The sequence below is a fragment of the Cryptomeria japonica genome, chromosome 9, assembly GCF_030272615.1.
Source record: "Cryptomeria japonica chromosome 9, Sugi_1.0, whole genome shotgun sequence".
NCBI lineage: Eukaryota > Viridiplantae > Streptophyta > Pinopsida > Cupressales > Cupressaceae > Cryptomeria > Cryptomeria japonica.
The window spans coordinates 221,283,754-221,307,650 of NC_081413.1; positions in this window are offsets into that span (position 1 = coordinate 221,283,754).

Genomic DNA, 23,897 nt, shown 5'->3' on the forward strand with positions numbered 1-23,897 from the left:
TAGCAGATGACAAGAAGAAGGAAACCAAACTAGTATGGGTTGAGAAAGAAAAAGAAAAGGCACAATCAAGTCTGATACTGTAGACTGCCTTACATGCTGAAAGGAAAAATCTATGGGTTGTAGATAGTGGTTGTTCTAACTACATGACTGGTGATAAAAAGAAATTTATCAAACTTGAAGATTGGAATGGTGGTTCAGTAAGATTCAAAGACAACTCATCCATTAAGATAAAGGGAAAATGTACTCTAAGTATTGATGGAAAATTGAAGGCACATGATGTATATTATGTGGAAGGCCTAAAGCACAATCTGCTGAGTGTGAGTCAAATGTGTGAGAAAGGTTATAAATTCACCTTTGGCTAAACTAGTTGCTAGATAAAGAAAGACAGTACCAGTTAGGTTGTGGCAGAAGGAAAGAGAATATATGGCAATATTTATAATCTAAAGGAATGCTATGAGTCCCAATGCATGATAGGATAGGTTGATGAAAGCTGGTTGTGGCACCGAAGATTAGGCCACATAAACTTTGATAACTTAGTTGCAGTGAGAAGAATGGGGTGTGTGAGGAATATTCCACCCATCATCAAACCGGTAAGCACATTTTGTGATGAATGTGTGAAAGGAAAGCAGACTGAGGTGAACTTCAATACAAAAGAGCACAACACCTCAAGACCACTTGAAACTGTGCATATAAATCTGTGTGGTCCAACTAGGACAAGAGCTCTTGCTAGTGAAATATATTTTATGCTCTTTATTGATGATTACTCAAGAATCACATGGGTCACCTTCCTACAAGATTAGTCACAAGCATTTGACAGATTCAAGATCTTTAGGAAGAAGGTGGAGAAAGAAAGTGGGTGCAAGTTAAAATGTCTAAGATCAAACCGGGGTGGAGAGTTTACATCAAATGAATTTGATGATTATTGTGAAAAACATGGAATTAAAAAGGCAATACTCAGCCCCTAGGAGACCACAGCAAAATGGTGTGGTAGAAAGGAAGAACAAGACAGTTAAGGAGATGGCTAGAACCATGTTAAATGAGGCCAGTTTGCTAGACACGTATTGGAAGGAAGCTGTTCATATTGCTACATATACCTTGGACCGAGTTCAATTAAGAACAAACAATAGAATGACACCTTATGAGTTGTGGTATGAACGAAAGCCATCAGTCAAATAATTCAAAGTATTTGGAAGTAAGTGTTTTATCAAAAGGGATATGGATGGTCTAGGTAGTTTTGAATCTAGGAGTGATGAAGGAATCTTCCTTGGTTACTCATCTAACAACAAGGCCTAAAATGCTACAACAAAAGACTAAGAAGAGTCATTGAGAGTGTGCATGTAAAAGTTGATGAGGATATGCACAAAGGAATTCAACCACAGGTTAACTGATATGATGATTCTGGTGATGAAGGTGAGGAAGCTTAGTCAGATAATGAACCAGAAGAAGAATCCAAGAAGGCTCCCAACCGGTATGTGCAGTTGACACTCGAAAGAGAAAATTCTAGGAAATAAGAGTGATGGTGTGCAGACTAGAAGAAGACTTGCTCAGAATGATGAGCAAGTCAACTTCTACCTCATGACTAAAGTAGAACCTAAAATATTGAATGAGGCCAACAAAATACAAGAATGGATGGATGCCATGGAAGAAGAACTACAACAGATTGAGAAGAACAAGCCTTGGGAATTAGTCCCTAGACTAGAAGACAAGAACATCATTGGCACTAAATGGGTCTACCAGAATAAGATGAATGAAGAAGGTAAAATTGTTAGGCATAAAGCTAGACTAGTGTGCAAAGGATACTCTCAGGCAGAGGGAATTGACTTTGAAGAAACATTTGCACTGGTAGCTAGATTAGAAGCAATTAGAATGTTTCTAGCCTTCTCTGCCTACAAGGGTTATAAAGTATATCAGATGGATGTAAAATCTGCCTTCCTAAATGGAAATTTGGAAGAAGAAGTGTACATGGAGCAACTGGAAGGGTTTCTGCTACATGATGATGAAACGTTTGTGTGAAGGTTGAAGAAGGCCTTGTATGGCTTAAAGCAAGTTGCTAGAGCATGTATTCAAGATTAGATCAATACCTGAAGGAGCAAGGATTCAAAAAGGGGAGTGTTGACAATAATTTATACATAAAGAAAGATGGAAACCACATGATTATTGTGGTTGTATATGTAGATGATATTATTTTTGGAGGCAATAAGGACACCCTTTGCAAAGAATTTGCTGATCAGATGCAGTCAGAATTTGAGATATCAATGCTTAGTGAATTGACATAATTCCTTGGTGTGCAGATAAGGGAATTTTTATCTCACAAATCAAGTATGCAAAGGAAATGTTGAAGAAATTTCAATTGGAGGATTGTAAACTAGTACGTACCCCCCTGGTGACCAGAAGTAAATTAATCAAGAATGATGAATCACCAGTGGTGGACCAGACATTGTATAGATCCATGATAGGAAGTCTATTATATCTAACTGCTTCTAGACCAGATATAATACATGTAGTATGTATGGTGGCCAGATTTCAAGCTACACCCAAGCAGTCACATATGAATGTTGTAAGCAGAATCTTTAGGTACCTACAAGGAAAACTCAGTTATAGATTGTAGTACCCTAAACAAGGGGAATTCATCTTGGAAACCTACACTGATGTTGATTGGGCAGGTTTCATTGATGGCCAAAAGAGCACAAGTGGTGGTGCATTCTTCCGACCGGTTGGTCTCTTGGCATAGAAAGAAGCAGGACTTAGTCTCTCTATCAACTGCTAAAGTAGAATACATTGCTGCTGCTACATGCTGCTCTTAGGCGCTTTGGATGAAGCAGACCCTCAAAGACATATAGGTGGACATCAATGATCCTATTCTCATCTAGTGTGATAATTCGAGTGAAATCAACATAGCAAAGAACCCGGTGATGCATTCCAAAACAAAGCACATTGCTATCAAGTATCATTTTCTTAGAGAGAAGGTTGAAGGACAAGAAGTAAAGATGGACTATGTTCCTACCGGAGAACAAGTAGCAGATATTTTCACCAAACCCTTACTGGTAAGCACCTTTTTGTACCTATGACACAAGTTAGGAGTTGTGTCATCTGACTTATGCACTTGAGAAAGGGAGGATTCATATGGTTTAGGGGGAGTTCATAGTAGTCAAAGGGGGAGCTTGGTATGGATCAAAGGGGGAGTGTACAATACCCTTTGTCATTTTGTCAAAGGGGGAGAAATGTACCAGTATGAAGTGTCTTGCAGTAAGTTGACATCAATGTCAAAGGGGGAGATTGTTGGCAATTTGGCATTAACTTGTCATTGATGTCAACCGGTTTGGCCAAGTCATTAGTAAGTAAGAAATGGTGATCGGTATAAGAAGAGCAAGAAATAAGGAAGGATGCCAGTAAATATGACTTGTGTCATCTATCGATAAAAAAGGCTTACTAGTAAGGCATAAACTAGGATGACGGTTGTTTGTGTGTTATGAAGGCACAACAATCGATGAACAGAACAAAGAAGATGTTTGATGGTCATACCAGTAAGATAAACTAAACCGGTAGTCAACCTTGGTCGATAATGTATGTCAAACCGACATAGGAAGACAAACAAAGGTGGATTTTGACAAGCATGACATCTGGATGCCAGGTGGGAATATTGTACAAGTCAGTGGAGTGTGCATCGATGTAACAAATCTGCAAGTAGGTCGACTTTTATGAGGAACCCGCAAGTCATGGAGGATGCCAGAGGATTACATCTCGAGGAAGGTAAGCTAGAAAATCAACTGCACTGATCTTGCAAGAAGATTTGATCTTCATACCTGTTTGGCAAAGGAACAACAAAGCCATTAATGGCGAATGACAGAGAAAAGCAAAAAAGCATGGTGCATACCTCCAGATTTAGAAAATGCACATTGGAATGTGAAGCTTTTCTTGTGATTGATTGGTGTCATGAAGATCTTATCCCTAGAAAAGTAGATCAAATCAAATTGTATTCAGATCGAGTTGAAGAAGGAAAACCTAAGATGATAGTATTTAAATGCGTTCTTGGTAGGAATCCATGATTATAAATACATGAGCTTGAAACAGAAAAGGTTGATGCTTGTGGAGAAGAAGAAGAGGGAAGAGAGCTTGAGTGTAGAGAAGGATCATCTCAGTTAGAATTTATTCTAAGAAAGTTGCAAAGTGAGCTCACAAGCAAATTAGTAAGAGAGTTTAATCGACAGGAATAGAGTACCGATATCATTGTAGCAAGTCCAACAGTTGAGAAAACCAGTGAGGTGTGGTTGAGCGAGGAGGCATCCCAGTGTGACATAGTGTTTTGTGAGGCTGTGTGAGAGAGAGAGAAGAGAGGCCAAGAATCAATGAAAGCTATCTGTTAATCGGTAGTGTGAGAGAGAAGACTGTTAACCGACAGAGACCTATTTGATCAAGAGTTGCAAAATTCATTTGCAACAAGAAGCTATATCTGTATCTAAATTGTATTTCAATATACATCACCCAGTTGGAGCTTGGTGCTCCTTGGGTTGGTACCCTAAATCAGAAGGGGTTGGTGCCCTAAATCTTTGTAATTCATTATTTTACTTGTGAGGCTGGATTGGAGCAGTAGACTCCAACAACATTTCTCACCAAGAAATTTTTCCATATTGGGTTTTCCTCATATATTTGGTGTTGTGGGTTGCATTTGTGTGGTTGTTTTCTTTGGTTTCCTCATCTTCCTTACTGATTTAATTGTTTAGTGCTTAAGATAACAACCGGTATTCTGAACTAGCTTCAAATGAAGGAAGAGTTTAGGAAACAGTGATTCACCCCCTTCTTAGGGGTACTTTGTGTTCAACAGTTTTGGGTTTGATCAGTTTTGATGTATTTTGATTGTTTAAGTCTATTTATTTCTCTATGCTATTGTGGATGTTATGGATCCTCTTCCATGTTGATAAGCCATGGTTATTTGAGATGATTATAATACTATTTTGGACCAGCAAGTGAGTTGGCCTTGCTGTGATGTTATCGTTTATTTGATGGCATATTTTGATGTCTTGATATGCCTTTGTTATTACTTGCCAAGAGGCTCATTTTATTATCTTTAATGTTGTTGTAGCCTTGCATATGTTGTGAGAGTATGTGTGGAAGTTATTGACTGCATGTGATTGTTCTTTTCCTGCTTGGTTTAGAGCCTCTTGTGATTGATTGTTGGGCCATGTTAGGAGGAGTGGGCTTCCTTGTGATGACCAGGGTCACGAGAGATAGGCTTGCATGAGGTTCCTTGTAAGGATGCATGAAGTCTATGTTGGCTTGATGATGATTGTAATGTATTCATCACTTGTTGTCATTGATGAAACACTCACACACACACATATGATTATATTGACTACTGGTGTAACTTCAATTGTTTACACTATCAACCGGTATACCTTGTGGTTAATCCCTAACTGATACTTTATGTCAACCAGTATGTGCATAAGAGACCTTACCGGAGCTGGATGTATTTAAAAATATCTGGATAGGCCTTCTCCAATAGCTCAAGATAGGTATCCCAACTAGATTTGAAAGTATCAAAAATAGATACAAGTCCATTTAACATATGGGCAAATGACTCTTTCCCATTAAGCTCTACCAGTGTTTGCTTACCAACCAGATCTATACACTCCTTCTTATGTAAACTAAGTGAATCCAATTGGGGACTCCCAATCCTCTAAGACTTCTGGCTCTCCTTATGATTTTATCTTTTTCTTTCTCAAGAGCAAAAACTTGGGCTTCCAAAACCAATATTTGACCATCTATAGATGTAGTTAATGAATTCAATCCATCAAAAGAATTGGCTATACTTGCAATCTCCTCCTGAATATCCTTTATCTTTTTACCTATCTCAGCTATGAGCAAACTTGTGTTACAACATACTTTGTAGATATTAGTACACTGCCTTAATGCATTATCTGTCAATTTCAACTTATCATTAATCTTCTTCCTCTCAGACACAATCACTTGATCAAATGTAGCTCTTTTTTTCTGTGTGAACCTCTCCAGTGCTTTCCAGCTTGATATCTATTGCAAGCATTGAAAATCCTTTGAAATGTGTTCAGTAATTATCTTAAGCTTGCTAGATGGGCTTGCTTCTCTGTCAAACTTGCACTCTGAGACTAGTCTATGCAAAACAGTGATAGACTGGTCAATAACCCCTTTATCCATAGATCCCTCCTTCAACATTTTCTGTGTAGCCATCATCATGAGTTCAGTAGAACTCATCTCGGTTATGCTTTTGTTTTGAACCTGCGAGGTGTCAATTGACAACAATGATGGACTCACTACTGGTTCCCTACCGGATCCCCTTTCTTCTCCTCTGATGTTTTAACTTTTATAACTTCCTCACTTGCACCAGTGGCTTCACCACTTGGTGTAGTCTCAGTAACTGTTGGTTCCTCCCTAGGAACTGTAACCTCATCCTGTACATTTATATTTGGAGGACTGTTGTCCTCAACATTAGTATCATGTACATTATCAACCTTTACACTCTCTGTATTTGCTGGTATCTCAACATTTTCCTATACATTTGTATCTACCGGGGGCTCAATATCCACTATCTTAATGTTTTTTAAAATTGAGGGTGAAGTACCCATAATACCCTTTCCTTTTCCTTCAACTAGGATGTCTGCAGTATCTGTCTTAGATTCTGGTGAAGTATAAAAACCACGTTTCTCTTCAAAGAACTTAACCCATGCCTTGTGGGTCATCTTTATTATCTCATTTACCCTTCCTAACATAAGACTAATTATTCTATTCTTGCTATTAAAGATTTTCCTATCTGCAACTTCAAGTGTCTTATCCATCTCCTCTAAAAAAATAGAAACACAAACAGATAACAACTCTTGAATCTTTATATGCTTGTCCTCTTGCATTGCTGATAGTCTTCTAGCATATAACATATCATACAACTGTGCTGGTATTTGGTCTTCAATTTCTAACAGGGCTTTCTTATAAATATCTAAATATAATAAAACTGCTTCCTCTACTTCTCTTTGTTCATCATTATCTAAATGTTCATAATAAAACTATACATTCTTTAACATACCATCTTTAGTAATCTCATCAACTAACTCTACGCAAGTCTTTGGTAGAATAATAGTTACATTACCAGATTCAATTGCCAGATCAATGTCATCCTTCTTCTTTCTTCTTCCAGTACCGGATGGGGTTGAAGGTGTTTCTTTTGGTGCTTTCCTCTGTGTCGGTACCCTGATAGTAACTTTCCTAACTGGTTGCTTTCCTCTATGTCGGTACCCTGATATCGCTTGAAAATAGGACTAGGACGGTCCTTGACCTCAACAATAATCAGATTTGCAACAAAGATAGCTACATATGATGATCCACTTTCATGATTGAAGATAAATACATGTGAATCGCTGCCAGTGAGAAATCCAAAAGACCTCTTCTAGTCACTAGTGAAATAGCTTAAGATGATATTGATCACACTGATTCGCCTTATACTTTCTTTGAATCACTTTGCATCACTTTAATACAAAGTGATCAGAAATAAAGTGAAATCAACCTTTTATCCTCCAAGAAAGCCTAATCTTTCATTGACATCAATGACTTTTGGTGGAAGATACCAAATCTCGATCAAACATCTCCATGTCGGATAAGCATCTCCAATATTTGGAACATCTTCCAGAGCCTCTTCTCAGGGCTTAAGCAGTATTATCATGAATTTTTCCTACCCCTAAGGCTTCTACCTCAATTACCGGTTGAGCTTTCTATTGGTACAGGAGCAACCTCCTTTCCCAGTTGAATAACCGGTGCATTTTCATCCGCTGATTGTTCTTCTATCTTCCTGACCCATCTCTGGGTATGATCTTGCTGGATTTCATTAACCTTCTCTTTCTCTTTCTCATTTGATCCTCCATTACCAACTGGTGGATTTCTCCTTCTACAAAACCTAGCAATATGTCCAACCTCATTACATGCATAACATGTAACATTGTTCTTTTGAATTGATTTGCTAAAATTGGTATACTTGTGTGACCTGCACTGATTAGCCATATGTCCAAATTTTCCACATGCATGACATTTAACATTCATTCTACAATGTTTTGTCTTATGTCCATACTTATTATATTTAGAACATTGACCGGGAGCAAAATCAGGGTTTTGATTTGCTCTATTTCTACATTGTGTAGCCATGTGACCAAATTTATTACAAACAAAGAATCTACCATTAAATTTATAAGCATTAAACTACCTTACCAGTGCCTTATGGTTTTGATCTTCATTTGCAGTACCAGAACTTTGTCCTTGTTCAAATCCAAGTCCACTGAAATCTCCATTCTGCCTTTGTCTCTTCAATAACTCATCTAGCTGTGCTGAACTATTCTTGAATTTTTCTTTATACTCACTTGCAATAGTCAGATCATCTCTCAGAATTATCATTTGTCTCTCAAGATCTTGTTCATTACTCTGGGATTGTACTAAATCAGTTCTCAACATGTCATTCTCATGAACCAACCTACCACATTCTTCAAATTTGTTCTTTAGAGATACAACAAGATTTTCTTCCTTTTTCTTCTGGTCCCCAATCTCTTTAGACATCCTCATAGTTATATCTTGCATTTCATTTCTCATGACCATGTTCTCTTGACTTAGCTTCTGACATTGTTCCTTAAGTGCATCTTTCTCTTCAACATCCTTATTTTGCAAAAGTTCCTTCTTCCTAGCCTAAACAAATTGCAACCTCTCCTGTAGGACAAGAATGAATTCCTGAGAAGAATTAAATTTATTTTGTAGCATCAAGTTCTTCATCCTTTCAACATCATAATCTTTAAGTGCCACCTCAAGTTGCTTTTCCAAACTCATATTCATGGATTCTAGATTCAGGATCTTCCTCAAGCTGTTAAACTTCATCCGAGGCAGTAGGCTCTGATACCGATTCTTGGAATCCAAGAACATTGAGAAGGAGGGGGGGGGGGTGAATCAGTGTTCTACTAGAATAATTGTTTTTTACCTTATTAAAACATGCATACACCAACCGGTATACCGGTACATATAGAATTGAAAGAAGTAAAGCAACCAATAAGCCAATCACATAAATGAGTACCATATCACATAGAATTATACGTGGAAAACCTCAAAGAGGAAAAACCACGGTGCGATTTGTGACCCACAATATCAATCCACTGGCAATATGAAGAGATATTACAAAATACATGGGCCTGCACTTGTAGGAAGACTTACAGCCTAGAGCACACTGCTCATTCACAAAAGGAGCCTCACTGACTACATACGAATCTAGACTACAATTTGAAGAAATGATTGAACTGTAAATATAGCATCTTCTATGCCTGAATACAGTTCTGGTTAAGCTCTGTCTATTCCATTCTGAAACCCTTAACCCTATACTGAAATAACCCTTACATAAATATCCTCACATGCATGATCTCTCTCATATATTTCACATCTCCTCCATTATTTCCTTCCTAATACATATTCACATACCATACACATCTCAAAATGATCTAATCAACTAACCTATATACCCTTTACAATTTATCATGCCTTATGTCGGCTTACAAAGATATTTACAATATCAATATACATGTCATCTAGATAACATAGATACATGAATATTAAAAATAATTGCCAAAGCCGGATCCAAAAGATGTCAGTCTCCAATACCAATAACTTGATTCTAAACCATGTCGGCCTGCATTGCCGCTAACCAAAGAAATCCTTCCAACCTACCCGTGGCGGTGCCGGTGAAGTGTCTCTATGTTAGACAGTTCAGATAACCGGAAGACAATTGAGAGGAGGGGGGGTGAATCAGTTGTCACAGATTAAAGGAACATTCAACAATTAAACTTTAATACCGAAACCCAAAACAATAATACCGGAATAGTAGTTAATCCAATTAAGCATAAACAATAATCACAGAATAAAAGCCATCCACACAACACCAAGATTTGTATGTGGAAAACCCGATAAAGGGAAAAACCACGGTGGGAAGCCTACCCATAGTCAGATAATACTTCTGCAGTAAGTATGTGAATTAAAATGAAGGGGCCTGCACTTGCAGGAAGGCCAATAGCCTAGAGCACACTGCTCATTACAAAAGGATCCTCATTGACTACATATAAATCCAGACAACAATCTGGAGAAGTGTTGAACTGCAAAAGATAACATCTCCTATGCCAGAATATAGTTCCGGTTAAGATCAATACCGAAGGCCTAAATTCTCTTACATAAACCCCATTCGATCTCCAATGATCGACAAACTCCTCTGCATGAATGATATTACATTATTCACACATTACATTCCTTGACCATGACCTCTTACATTAACCATGATGATCTACAATAAGATCTTACATCATTATATACAAACCCTCAACCATAAACAATCAGGTCAGCCACCAGACAATAAACTAATTACATAATTACAAATCATGTCGTCCTTAGACCAAACGAGTAATATCAACACATAAGACATCTCATAAATACATCAATAGGTCCTATCCACATGTTACATTAAAGTCGGTCCATAACCTAGATCAACCAGGACCAAGTATAGGTACACACGCTTCAACAATGATCTCCAACTACCAAGTCTCGAATATGATCACCAACAACATCCTGAAACTCCATTAGAAGCTGCACCAATACCACTTATGTAATTCATCAAAGAGCTCGACCAAAAGCTCTACTGGTGAAACCCTCACCGAAACTGAAAACCAATCTTCTAAGAAAACAGGATAGCATCTAATCACCAGACCAAAACCAAATGACTAAATATGAGTATAAGTATCATGAACAAGCCAATTCCATCATCAGACTATACCAGAGCCTGCAGGATCATATCGGATCCAAGTTAACCAAAAACCACTTAAGCTACCGGGACTAGAGGGGTGTCGGTAAAGCATCCAAACATCTAGTATTGACATCAATGCAACACATAATCAATTCCACCAAATGGCCAACAATCTCCCCCTTTGGCATTGATGGCAACACTAGATGTGAAAAACATCTAAGTACCAAGAAATGCCGAACAAGTGTCCCCCTATGGAAGACAACCAACAATCACCTGTATATAGCTTTGAATATTAATATCTCTCCCCCTTTGACTTTTAATTTTTCATATCAATATCACTCCCCCTTTCTTTTTCTTTTACACTTTCTTTATCTTTTTCAAATCACTATCTCTCCCCCTTTGACATCAATGCCAGAAATCTGACAAAAATATCAAAGCAAAAACATAAGCCTCTGATTCGCAAAGCTGACTACTCCCCCTGAGCAGTAGCATCCCACATCAGTGCCAAAATGAATAGTATATCAAATAATGCATGCCGGACTAATGCCAAACCGCATCAATCAAGTCTCTACTGGAGGGGTAAAAACCCCCAGTCTGTCTCTCAGGTACTCAAATGCTTCCTTGGATAAAGGTTTAGTGAAAATATCTATAATCTGCTCTTTAGTGTTCACATAAACTAGTCTAACTTCATTTACTTCCAACTTCTCCTTCAAAAAGTTATACTTGATAGATATGTGCTTTGTCTTAGAATGAAATACAAGATTCTTTGATATATGAATAGCAGCAGAGTTATCACAGTGAATAACTACCAATACATCACAATCCACCTTTATATCCTTCAACATTTGCTTCATCCATAAAACTTGTGTACAATTAGTAGCAGCAACAACATACTCAGTTTCAACAGTAGATAAAGAAGTACATGACTGTTTCTTGCTGATCCATGAAACCAACTTCTTTCCAAGAAAGAAAGCTCCACCAGAAGTACTTTTCCGCTCATCAACATCTTCAGCCCAATCAACATCTGTATATGCACATAAAGTAAAGTTATCATCCTTAGGGTACCATAAGCCATATTCTGATGTACCTTGCAAGTATCTAAAAATCCTTTTCACTGCCATCTCATGATTTTCTCTAGGATGACTCTGAAATATTGAAACAATACAAACAACATTCATGATGTCAGGCCTAGTCTGAGTCAAATAAAGCAGACCTCCAATCATAGATTTTTTATCTTGTAGGATTTACCAGTGCAGAAACATCTTTTCTTGTCCATTTCTCACTTGTAACCATAGGTGTACTTACCAATTTAGAATATCCCATACCAAATTTCTTCAACAATTTCTTAGAATATTTAGTTTGATAGATTAGAATGCCTTTTTCAGTCTAAGTAATCTACAAACCTAAGAAAAATTTCATCTCACCAATCATATACATCTCAATTTTTTTCTCCATATTCTTAGAAAATTCTATGCATAACTTATCTTCACCTCCAAAAATAATGTCATCAACAAATACTTCAACAATCAGTATATCATCATCAGTGATTTTATAATATAAATTGTTGTCAACACTGCCCTTAGTAAAACCAAGCTTTAAAAGATATTTATCCAACCTTGCATACCAAGCTCTAGGTGCTTGTTTCAATCCATATAAAGCTTTCCTTAACCTATAAACCACATCTGTATCATCTGATAGTGAAAAACCATCAGGTTTCTCAATATAAACTTCCTCATCAAGATCCCCATTCAAAAATGCACATTTAACATCCATCTGATAAACCTTGTAGTTTTTATAAGCAGCATAGGCAAGAAATAATCTTACAGCTTCAATCCTAGCTATCGGTGCAAAAGTCTCTCGATAATCAACTCCTTCCTTATGAGAATATCCTTTACAAACCAATCTAGCCTTATTCCTTATAACTTGACCATCCTCATTCAATTTATTCATAAAAAACCCATTTAGTTCCAATAACATTTTTATTTTTAGGCCGAGGAACCAAAGTCCACGTGTTGTTTTTCTCAATCTAATCTAATTCTTCTTCAATATCTTTTAACCAAAATACATCTTTACATGCCTCAATTACTGATACCGGTTCAACTTGTGAAATTAAACATACCTTATTAGTTGCCAGTCTTCTTCTTGTCATCACTCCATTGTTCTTATCCCCAATGATTTGATCTTCAAAATGATTTAGGATCACATACCTAGGAGTCTTCTGACTCTCTGTTCCTCTTCCATATTCTTCAGTTAGTGTAGAATTCTCTGATGTTGCCAAAGTAACTAGTTCAACTCTCTCTTCTGGTAAAGGGGCTACCGGTTCAGATATAATCATTTCCACTATCGGTTTCTTCTCATAAATTTTGATTTGACTTTTGTTTAGCTCATCTACTTTGACATTAGCACTCTCCACAATTCTTTGCAATCTCTTGTTATAACATCTATATGCTTTTCTTTCATTAGAATAACCAAGAAATATGCCTTCATCACATCTAGGATTAAATTTCCCAATAGTATCATCTCTCCTGATATAACATTTACTACCCAAAATTCTAAAACACTTAACTGTAGGTTTATTGCCAAACCATAACTCATAAGGTGTCTTACCGGTTTCTCCTTTGATATGTACTCCGTTGAATGTATAAACCAATGTACTCACTACTTATCTCTAGTAGATATAAGGTAAATTAGCTTTCATCATCATTTTTCTATCAACATCCAAGATAGTTATGTTTTTCCTTTCCACAACTCCATTCTGTTGAGGTGTCCGAGGAGCAGAAAATTGTCTTCTTATACCATGCTTGTCACAAAAGTTATTAAACTCACCGGATGTGAATTCTCCACCATGATCTGATCTCAAACATTTAATCTTGAATCCTGTCTTAGTTTCCACTTTAGCCTTAAATATTTTAATTTTTTCAAATGCTTCAGATTTTTCTCTCAAAAAAGTAACCCACATCATTCTAGAATAATCATCAATGATTAGCATGAAATATATATCACCTTGAAAACTTTTAACTCTAGAAGGGCTACACAAATCAGTATAAATAAGATCAAGAAAATCATTTGATTTATCTTGTATATTCCTAAAATAGGTTCTGACCTATTTACCCATTTGACATTCTTTACATACCAGATTATAGGGCTTCATAGTCTTAGGTATATCTCTAACAACCTTAGTTGAACTAATCTTCACAATGCAATCAAAATTCACATGACACGACCTTTTATGCCATAGCCAACTCTCATCAATCTGTGTAATCAAACATTTCTTCTCACTAGAGTTCAAATGAAATATATTACCTTTTGTCTATGTACCGGTTGCAATCTCCAAGACAAATCTGTTAATGATTTTTCATTTTCCATCCTTGAACTATAGTTGAAATCCCTTATCTACCAATTTTCCTACACTCAAAAGATTATGCTTCAAACCTTCAACATAATAAACATTTTCAGTATTTTTCTTACCATCCAATGATATAGTTCCTTTTCCTTTGATCATACATGCCTTGTCATCTCCAAATCTAACTAGTCCACCATCAAATTCTTGCAAAGACAGAAACTTCCCTTTATCTCTAGTCATATGATGTGAACAACCATTGTCAATTACCCATTCATCCTTGTCATCAATTTTAGCAGCAAGTGCCTTCTCCTCAGGTACATTTTTGTTCCAGTGCCAGATCATCTTCCTTGATAGCCAAGAATACCCATTCCTTCCCATTGCTGGATCCACTAGCAGAGTCTTTTACCGGTTCATCATCTGAATCAGTAATTCCTTCTTCATACGCTATGTAGCATGATTTGTTTCTATTTTTCTTGAATCTATATTGTTCTAATATCCAGGGTTAGGCTTAAATGATCTTTTAACTCTTTCTTCAAATCTTTAATTCCCTTTAGGACATCTAGATGCAAAATGACCAATCTCATTACATGCAAAATATTTAAAAGATGCTTTTCCTTCATACTTACTTCCTACTGGTCCTTTCAGTACTCTTCTAGAAAATAGTGCTTCAAGTTGCTCAAACTCATCATCTTCTCTCTTCATATCTTCTAACTCCTTTGCATATAAAGCTTTCCAGTCTTGCTTACCGGTTGCAGATGTAGATGCATGAAAAGCAGGTTCAGTCTTTACAGTTCTAGAAGGTCCAAATTCCTCAAGTTCAAAAGAAGATAGTTTCCCAACCAAGGTATCTCTATTGACAGATGTATTAGCCACTATTCTCAACTCATTAATAGTAGTAGCCTTCATTTGGTAAGCCATTGGTAAGGCTCTCAGGACTTTAGAAACAATTTCATCTTCGTTCAAAGTTCCACCACAACATTGAATTTCCATAACAATCTCATTTACCCTTTCCATGAATGCAGTAATCCTTTCATCTTCTTTCATCTTCAAGCTTTCATATCTCACCCGGTAACCATCAAGTTTAGAAATCTTCATTGTAGGGTCACCTTCATTAAGAGTCTCCAAGTTATCCCACATAAACTTTCTAGATGATTTGTCTGTTAATCCCATTATTTGTTGATCAGAAAGTGCACACAAGAGGGCTTCTCTTGCTCTACAATCATTTTCAAGCTCCTTGTCCAGGTTTGCCGGAGGAGGATTGCTAGATCCTAGATTAAAGGATGTGACACCATTCTGTGTGATCTCCCAAATCTCCTTTCCAAGACTTCTCAGATGATTCTCCATCCAAATCTTCCATACTATGTAATTTGTTCCATCAAGCCTCAAAATATCCCTTCAAAAGATAGCTCTAGAAGAACTGGATGAACTTGAACTGTTAGTCTCCTACCTACCCTTAGTATTTCTTACCTATCCTTGTTTCTCATTGAGCCACATGTCATATTTGTGTGCTCATACATCCATATGGCCTTGCCTATATAAGCAGGCCTCTATTCATTGTATTGGCTAATCCAGTTGATCATTTTGTATATTGATGAGAATACAGTTTATTTCTAACATGTTGGTGTAAATAATTATTCATCATGGATATTATTACACTTACTTAAGTTTACTTAGGATAATGCATTTCATAGTAGTTTGGATATGAGACACTTGGGTGTTTGTGCCACATTGGGATAGTGTGTGTAGGAGAAATTCCACCTTTTATGGTGTTGATTTTGTTATTACACTATCATATCCACTTATTGTGGAGTGATAATTCCACCTTCGGTGGGTGATCCACCTCATGTGGAATATTATATTATTTCTCCTACCTACCCACACCTATTTCCTACCTACCCTTGTTTCTTATTGAGCCACATGTCATGTTTGTGTGCTCACATATCCATAGCCTTGCCTATATAAGCAGGCTCATCTACATTATATGTAACTATTGAATCATGATTGTTGATCATTTTCTATTGATGAGAATACAATTTATTCTTGTCCTATATTGTGTCTCTATTTTGTACATTTCATTGAGCTCTTGATCTTGACAAAATCTAACATGGTATCAGAACCATTGGGGCTTCATTGATTCGTCTTGAAGAGGCATTATTGTGACGTCAAGAGGCAGATCTAAGAAGAAATATCTTTTGAAGGCGTCCTAGACCAGATCCGACCTCGCCATTGCGTCCAGAAGGCCGTTTCCATGAATTTTGGTTATAAAGTCGGCTTATTTTGGTGAGAAATTTTTTTTCTCCAATTTTGCTATATTCGTACGGGTTTCGAATTTTCTATATATTTTTCAAAATTTTTTTTTTCATTTTTTCTGAAAATCTTTTCAAAAATCAAAAAATCAAAAAAAAAAAAAAAAAAAATTTTTTTTTTTGAAAAGTCAAAAAAAAAAAAAAAAAAAAGTTTTTGGGGGGTCCGCAGACCCCCCATGTGACGCCTATTTCCTACCTACCCTTGTTTCTTATTGAGCCACATGTCATGTTTGTGTGCTCACATATCCCTAGCCTTGCCTATATAAGCAGGCTCATCTATATTGTATGTAACTATTGAATCATGATTGTTGATCATTTTCTATTGATGAAAATATAGTTTATTCTTGTCCTATATTGCCAATATCAAGGGCACAATGAAAAACATAAAAGAGACAATAGAATGACAAGAACAAACTGTATTCTCATCAATATACAAAATGATCAACTGGATTAACCAATACAATGAATAGAGGCCTGCTTATATAGGCAAGGCCATATGGATGTATGAGCACACAAATATGACATGTGGCTCAATGAGAAACAAGGGTAGGTAAGAAATACTAAGGGTAGGTAGAAGAAATAATATAACATTCCACAAGAGGTGGATGACCCACCGAATGTGGAGTGTAACAGCAAAATAAGACCACAAAAGGTGGAATTTCTCCTACAAGCTCTATCCCTAAGTGCACACTTCCCTAAGTGTCTCAAATCCAAACTACGAAGAGATGCATTATCCTAAGTTAACTTAAGTAAGTGTAATAATATCCCAAATGAATATTTATTTACACCAACACCCCCCCTTAAGTGCAACTTAGGGGAATGAAGACTCAAGTCAACAATGCAAGATGGGTCCTGGCTACTAGGCCATGATAGGTACCCATGTACAATATGCAAATGCAAGCAAAAAGATGCAATGCAATCTCTCACAAACGGAGAAAGGGAGAAAACCCAGTGGGAAAAAACTCCCCCCCAAAAGGGAGATGAATGTACAAAAGAATCTCAAAGAGGAAGGACAAAACCTCAAAGAAGAAAAAGTCCCCCCCATAAGAGAGGAAGGAGAAGTCAGCTGACCCCCCCTAATGACACATCCCGCACCCCCAAGAGAGCTCGCAACTGCTGGAACTTACTCTCAGTGAAAGGTTTGGTGAATATGTTAGCAACCTGCTTTGCTGTAGGACAATACTGCAAATCAATGACTTGCCCCTGGATGAGCTCTCGGATATAGTGCATATGAATCTCGATGTGTTTGGTCCGTTGGTGCTGGATCGGGTTCTTCGAGATGGCAATAGCACTCTGATTGTCGCAATGTAGGACTGTCGGCCGTGGAGTAGTGAATCCAAACTCTGTGAGGATCTGCTGGAGCCAAATGGTCTCAGTCGCTGTGTTAACACCTCAGTCGAAGAGAGAGCAATAGCGTGTTGCTTCTTGCTTTGCCAACAAATGGGGTGGGAAACCATGCCAACTGCAAATGAAATATCAGGGCATGTATGAGTCAAGTAGATGAGACTACCCACAAGCCGACGATACAAAGTGGCATCAACTAGTGGAGAAGAACACTGAGCCTCAAGCTTGACTCCTAAAAGAAAGGGAGTCGGGGTAGGCTTACAATCAGCCATATGAAAGCGTGCAAGTAGATCAAGAGCACACTTGGGTTGCGATAGAGTAATCCCGAAAGGTGACTGTGAAATCTCTATCCTGAGAAAGTAGTGCATAAGTCAGTCAAAGAAAATTTGTCATGCAAAGCAAATTTGACCCTGTTAATGATGGATGAAGTACTCCCTGTAATGATCAAGTCATCAACATAGAGCACAAGTATCAAGTGAGAGTCATCCTGTCGCAAAATGTAGACATTCGGATTGGAATGGCATCTGGTGAAACCTGCGGAGAGAAGAAAGGAATCCATCTTGGCGTACCAAGCCCTGGGGGCCTACTTAAGGACATAGAGAGATTTCCTTAGTCTACAAACCAAGGAAGTATCCTAGATGAAACCCTGTGGCTACTCCATATAAATCTCCTCATCAAGGTCACCATGAAGAAAAGCACTCTTCACATCCATCTGATGAACAGCCCAACCATGAGCTGCAGCAATAGCAAGTGTCAAACGAATGGAGTTCATCTTCGCTATGGGTGCAAAGGTCTCAGTATAGTCAACACCTACAATCTGTGAGAAACTTTTTGCAACAAGCTGAGCCTTATACTTATCCACACTACCATCTGCTGCAAACTTGGTCTGATAGATCCACTTACATCGAACCATCTTTCTCCCCTTAGGGAGATGGACTAGATCCCATGTGTTGTTCCTTATCAAGGAACTATACTCTTCCTCCATAGCTTGATCCCACTCAGGAACCCCTGATGCTTCCCTAAATGTCTGTGGATCAGAAGCAGTAGCAATGAATGCATGTGGAAGATCCTGATGTTGTGATTGAGTTCTTCGTGTATCCGAAGGATCCCCAACAAGAGAACCCACAGACTCAAGTGTCTGTCAAGCCCAACGAGGTCTAGGTGGAGGTGGAGAATGAGGCTCCTCAATTGCAAGTGGACCCTGTGGAGGTGTAACCCTGCGAGTCGAAGTTGAGGGAGTCTTATCATCTGAATCACTAACATCACTATCCACAATGGAGGAAGGTGGAGGAGGTAGAGAGGCTAAGCTAGGAGAGCTTTCCTCAAAGTGTACACTCCTCTCAATGAATACCTCATGTGTCTCTAGATCCATTAATCTGTATGCCTTAACACTCTTAGGATATCCAACAAATATGCAAGGCCGACTCTGTGGTTCCAATGCCTTGCATTTCTGTGGAGGTATGCGAGCCCATGTTGGACACCCAAAGACTCTGAAATGTCTCACAATCGGTTTCCTACCAACCCAAGCTTCAAAAGGAGTAATACCTTGCAAAGCTTTGTGAGGAACCCGATTTTGGATGTGTGTGGCACAACTGATAGCCTCTGCCCAAAAAGCTGGATCAAGAGAACGTGCATGTATCATACAACTAGCCATTTCTTTGAGAGTTCTATTCTTGCATTCTACAACCCCGCTCTGCTATGGAGTATAAGTGACAAGATGCTGAAGATCAATCCCCTCAAATGTACAAAAATCCTCAAGTCTCTTGTTCACATATTCCCTGTCATTATCTGTGCGAAGAATCTTGACCACTTTCCCTGATTGCTTCTCCACACGAGTCTTGAAGTCCTAAAATCTGTCAAATACTTCACTCTTATGAATGAGAAAGTAGACCCAAGTGAAGCGGGAGTAGTCATCAATGAAGGTAAGAACATAGCGGGCCTTACTAAATGAAGGTGCTGGAAATGGACCTGCTACATCACTGTGAACAAGTTGAAGAACTTCCAAAGCTCTCCAAGTTTTCCCTTTAGCAAACTTCTCTTCGGGATGCTTGCCCATGGAACAACCTAAACATACACCCTCTGAAAAAGTGATTCGAGGTAGACCTGTGACCATGTCTTTAGTGCTTAGCTACTGAAGATAGCGGTAGTTGAGGTGTCCAAACCACTCATGCCATAGCTTACTTTCTGAATTTGAATGAGTAAGCAAGGCCCTAGAAGGTGAACTTGGCACAAAGTGGGAGAATGAATAAAGCCTTGAGTTGTCATTGACTTGTCCCACTACTACCAAGGCATCATCATCAAGTTCCTTTACCACAACTGATTTTGGTGTGAACTCAACCTTTTTCCCATTCCCATAGTGAGTGATTTGGTAGATGGAGAGAAGATTGGTAGACAAGTTAGGAACATAGAGAACATTCTCAAATGTTCCATCATCCATGTCAACTGAATCTTTCCCTTCAATCTCTACTTGTGTGTCATCACCTATGTAAATGTGAGGTACCTTAGATGGCTCCAATGAAGAAAACTGCTCCTTTGTAGAACCCATGTGATACGAGGCACCCGAGTCAAGTATCAATTGCTATGAAGAACCTGTTTTAGCCACAAATGCTTGCCCTTTTCCCTTAGACTGTGATGAAGAAGAAGGAGATGAATCCTTCTTTGTGTAGGCGGATGGCAAGTTGATGTTGTTTTTCTTGAGAAGATTGGTTAACTCATCAACTTGTTTTGCATGGCATCGATACTCATCATGACCATACTTTTTGCAATATGCACAAGTTGGTTTATCCTTCTTAGGTGGTGTCCCCTTCTTGGAAGAGGATGTATAATCACCTTGTGATGGAGAGGATGATTGTCCCTTTTCCTAGTGTGGTTTAGACTTAGATTGCTTCTTCTTCTTCTTGGAATCTTTGCCTTGACTTCCTTGCTTTCCTTGATTTGCTACTAAAGCCTTGGACTTTGAAGACTTGAGAAACCCCATGTTCAACAACTTAGTTTGTTCCAATATCAATATTTTTGTGAAAGCATCAAATGAAGGCATAACATAAGAACCCCCCACTGTCAAATGATGAGTTTGGAAGCTAGACACAAATGTTGCATATTCTGGTGCAAGCTTATCCAACAAGTTGAATATCAATTGAGCATCCTTTTTGTCAATTCCACAATCCTTTAGCTTTGCTCTTAGCTCATTGGCTTTGGTGACATAATATTGGATTGTATCAAAATTCTTGGGATCTAATTTGGTGAGCTCATTGTCAATCTGATAGCCTCTAATTTCATCAACTTGTCCATATAATTTTTGAAACATATCCCAAGCCTCTTTGATTGTTTTACACTTCTCAATGTGGAAAATGAGGTCATCTGATACATACTTGTGTAAGGTTCCAAGAGCCATGCAATTCTTTGTGAGCCATTCTAATTGAGCATTTGGATCAGCCTTAGGATCAGGTGGTGCTGTTATTGTTCCATCTATGTAGTGTGTGAGACCCTTTTCCATTAGTTTACTCCATACTTTAATTTTCCATGATGCATAATTATGTGGAGTTAAAGGTGAAAATTTGTTAGGACTCATTGCAACAAGAATGGAAAGAGCACAAAGAGAGGCACAATCACACAAGACACCCCCCCAAATTCACTCAATCAAAGAACCCCCCCCAAATGTGATGATTTTGACACTTTATAAGTAGTGCGTATACAATGGGCCACTTGTAAAAAATGGCAAAGTGGACTTCTGATTTACAATTTTACAACTGCCTTAATAAGGCCAAAAGAGTCTCAAACTGATAATGCAAGAGATCTTACTAAGATCCAAGCAATTTACAAGTACCTAATAGGCCAAATAAGACCAATATCTGAAAGTACAATTTTCACTCAAAATATTTGAAATCTGATCATAGATTCTGAAAGTAGACGAAAAAATAAGCACTTTCAAAAAAATGGCACCCGAAAAAGAGGTCATATGAGCTCAAATGAGGCCTTTGAAGTTGCAGAATTGAGGATTAGACATGTACAGCTGAGAGAATCCAAAAATTCTAAAAAACCTATGAACCAAAAGCAAAAAATAACCATACCACTGTGAAGATCACAAAATTTTAGCCCATTTCAAAAAAAATTGCACCAAAAAAGGAGCAAAAATGAGCAAGATATGGCCTTTCAAAGTTGGACTGCAAAACTGAAAAGCTCAATGGAGAGGGGTCAATTTTTTTTCAAAAAGTGCTGATGTGGCACTGATGTCAACAAGTCACTGTGTTAAATTTGATGGCCGTATGACCGTCGCAAAAACTTCGCCTTCCTGCTAACTGGGCGTCCGTACTGTACGGACTGCTGACTGTGCGAATGACTATGCAGGCCGTACGGATGACGTGGCATTGTACGGAGATCTGACTGGGTGTGACATGTGGCGGCCGTACGGATGTTAGCACGGCAGGTTTGTACCCGCGGGCCAGTGGTCGCCTGCCACGTGGCGGGCGCGGGTCCTCCGGTTTGGTTGACCGCCGACCAAGTGGGAGACACCGGCGGCGAGTGGTAGCGGGCGCCGCTGGGCGGAGACCAGCGGAGGATGTGGCGGGCGTTGTCGGGAGGAGCCGGCGTTGGTGGTGGTGCTGGGTACGGGGGTCGGTCACGGGAGAAGCTGAGCTGCACGATGGCGTCGGCGGCGCAGGAGCAGCGACTGGGACCTGCGGTCTGTGGAGATCGGTGCTGTAGCGGTCTGAACGAGGCACGGGTAGGCCGACAGACAGGTACATGACGGGCCGAGCAGGTAGTACAGGCGCGCAGGCAGCAGGCCTGCAAGGACACTTTGCACGGGGGGTCTGCGGACCCCCAAAAACTTTTGATATTTTTTGTTTTTTTTTGATTTTTTTTTTTTTCAATTTTTTTTGCTTTCGGAATTTTTTTTTGAAAAATAAATAAATTTTTTTTGTAAATTTTTTTTGAAATCCGTACGAAAATAGGCAAAATGGGGAAAAAATTTTTCTCACCAAAATAGGTCGACTTTATTGTCGAAATTTATGGAAATGGCCTCCCGAATTCAACAGTGATGTCCAAATCGCTGTATGATGCCCCCAAAAAATGAAGATCCCCAAATCCGAAAATAGAAGCCTTCCACAATGTCTCCAAAAACTGATCAACGAAGCCCCAATAGCTCTGATACCATGTAGGATTTTGCCAAGATCAAGGGCATAATGAAAAGCATAAAAGAGACAATAGAATGACAAGAAAAAATTGTATTCTCATCAATATACAAAATGATCAACTAGATTAACTAATACAATGAATAGAGACCTGCTTATATAGGCAAGGCCATATGGATGTATGAGCCCACAAATATGACATGTGGCTCAATGAGAAACAAGGGTAGGTAAGAAATACTAAGGGTAGGTAGGAGAAATAATATAGTATTCTACAAGAGGTGGATGACCCACCGTATGTGGAGTGTAATAGAAAAATAAGACCACAAAAGGTGGAATTTCTCCTACAAGCTCTATCCCTAAGTGCACACTTCCCTAAGTGTCTCAAATCCAAACTACGAAGAGATGCATTATCCTAAGTTAACTTAAGTAAGTGTAATAATATCCCAAATGAATATTTATTTACACCAACAAATTTGTTCCATCAAGCCTCAAAATATCCCTTCAAAAGATAGCTCTAGAAAAACTGGATGAACTTGAACTGTTAGTCTCCATAGGATCTTCCTCAAGCAGTTAAGTTTTCTGGAGAGAGGACCAAATCTCTAATACCAATTGTTAGATAGTTTAGATAACCAGAAGACAACTGAGAGGAGGGGGTGAATCAGTTGTCACAGATTATAAGAACATTCAACAATTAAACTTTAATATTGGAACCCAAAACAATAATATCGGAATAGCAGTTAATCTAATTAAGTATAAACAATAATCACAAAATAAAAGCCATCCATACAACACCAATACTTATACGTGGAAAACCTAGTAAAGGGAAAAACCACGGTGGGAAGCCTACCCATAGTCAAATAATACTTTTGTAGTAAGTATGTGAATTACAATGAATGGCCTGCACTTGTAGGAAGACCAACAACCTAGAGCACACTTCTCATTACAAAAGGAGCCTCACTGACTAGATATAAATCCAGACAAGAATCTGGAGAAGTGTTGAA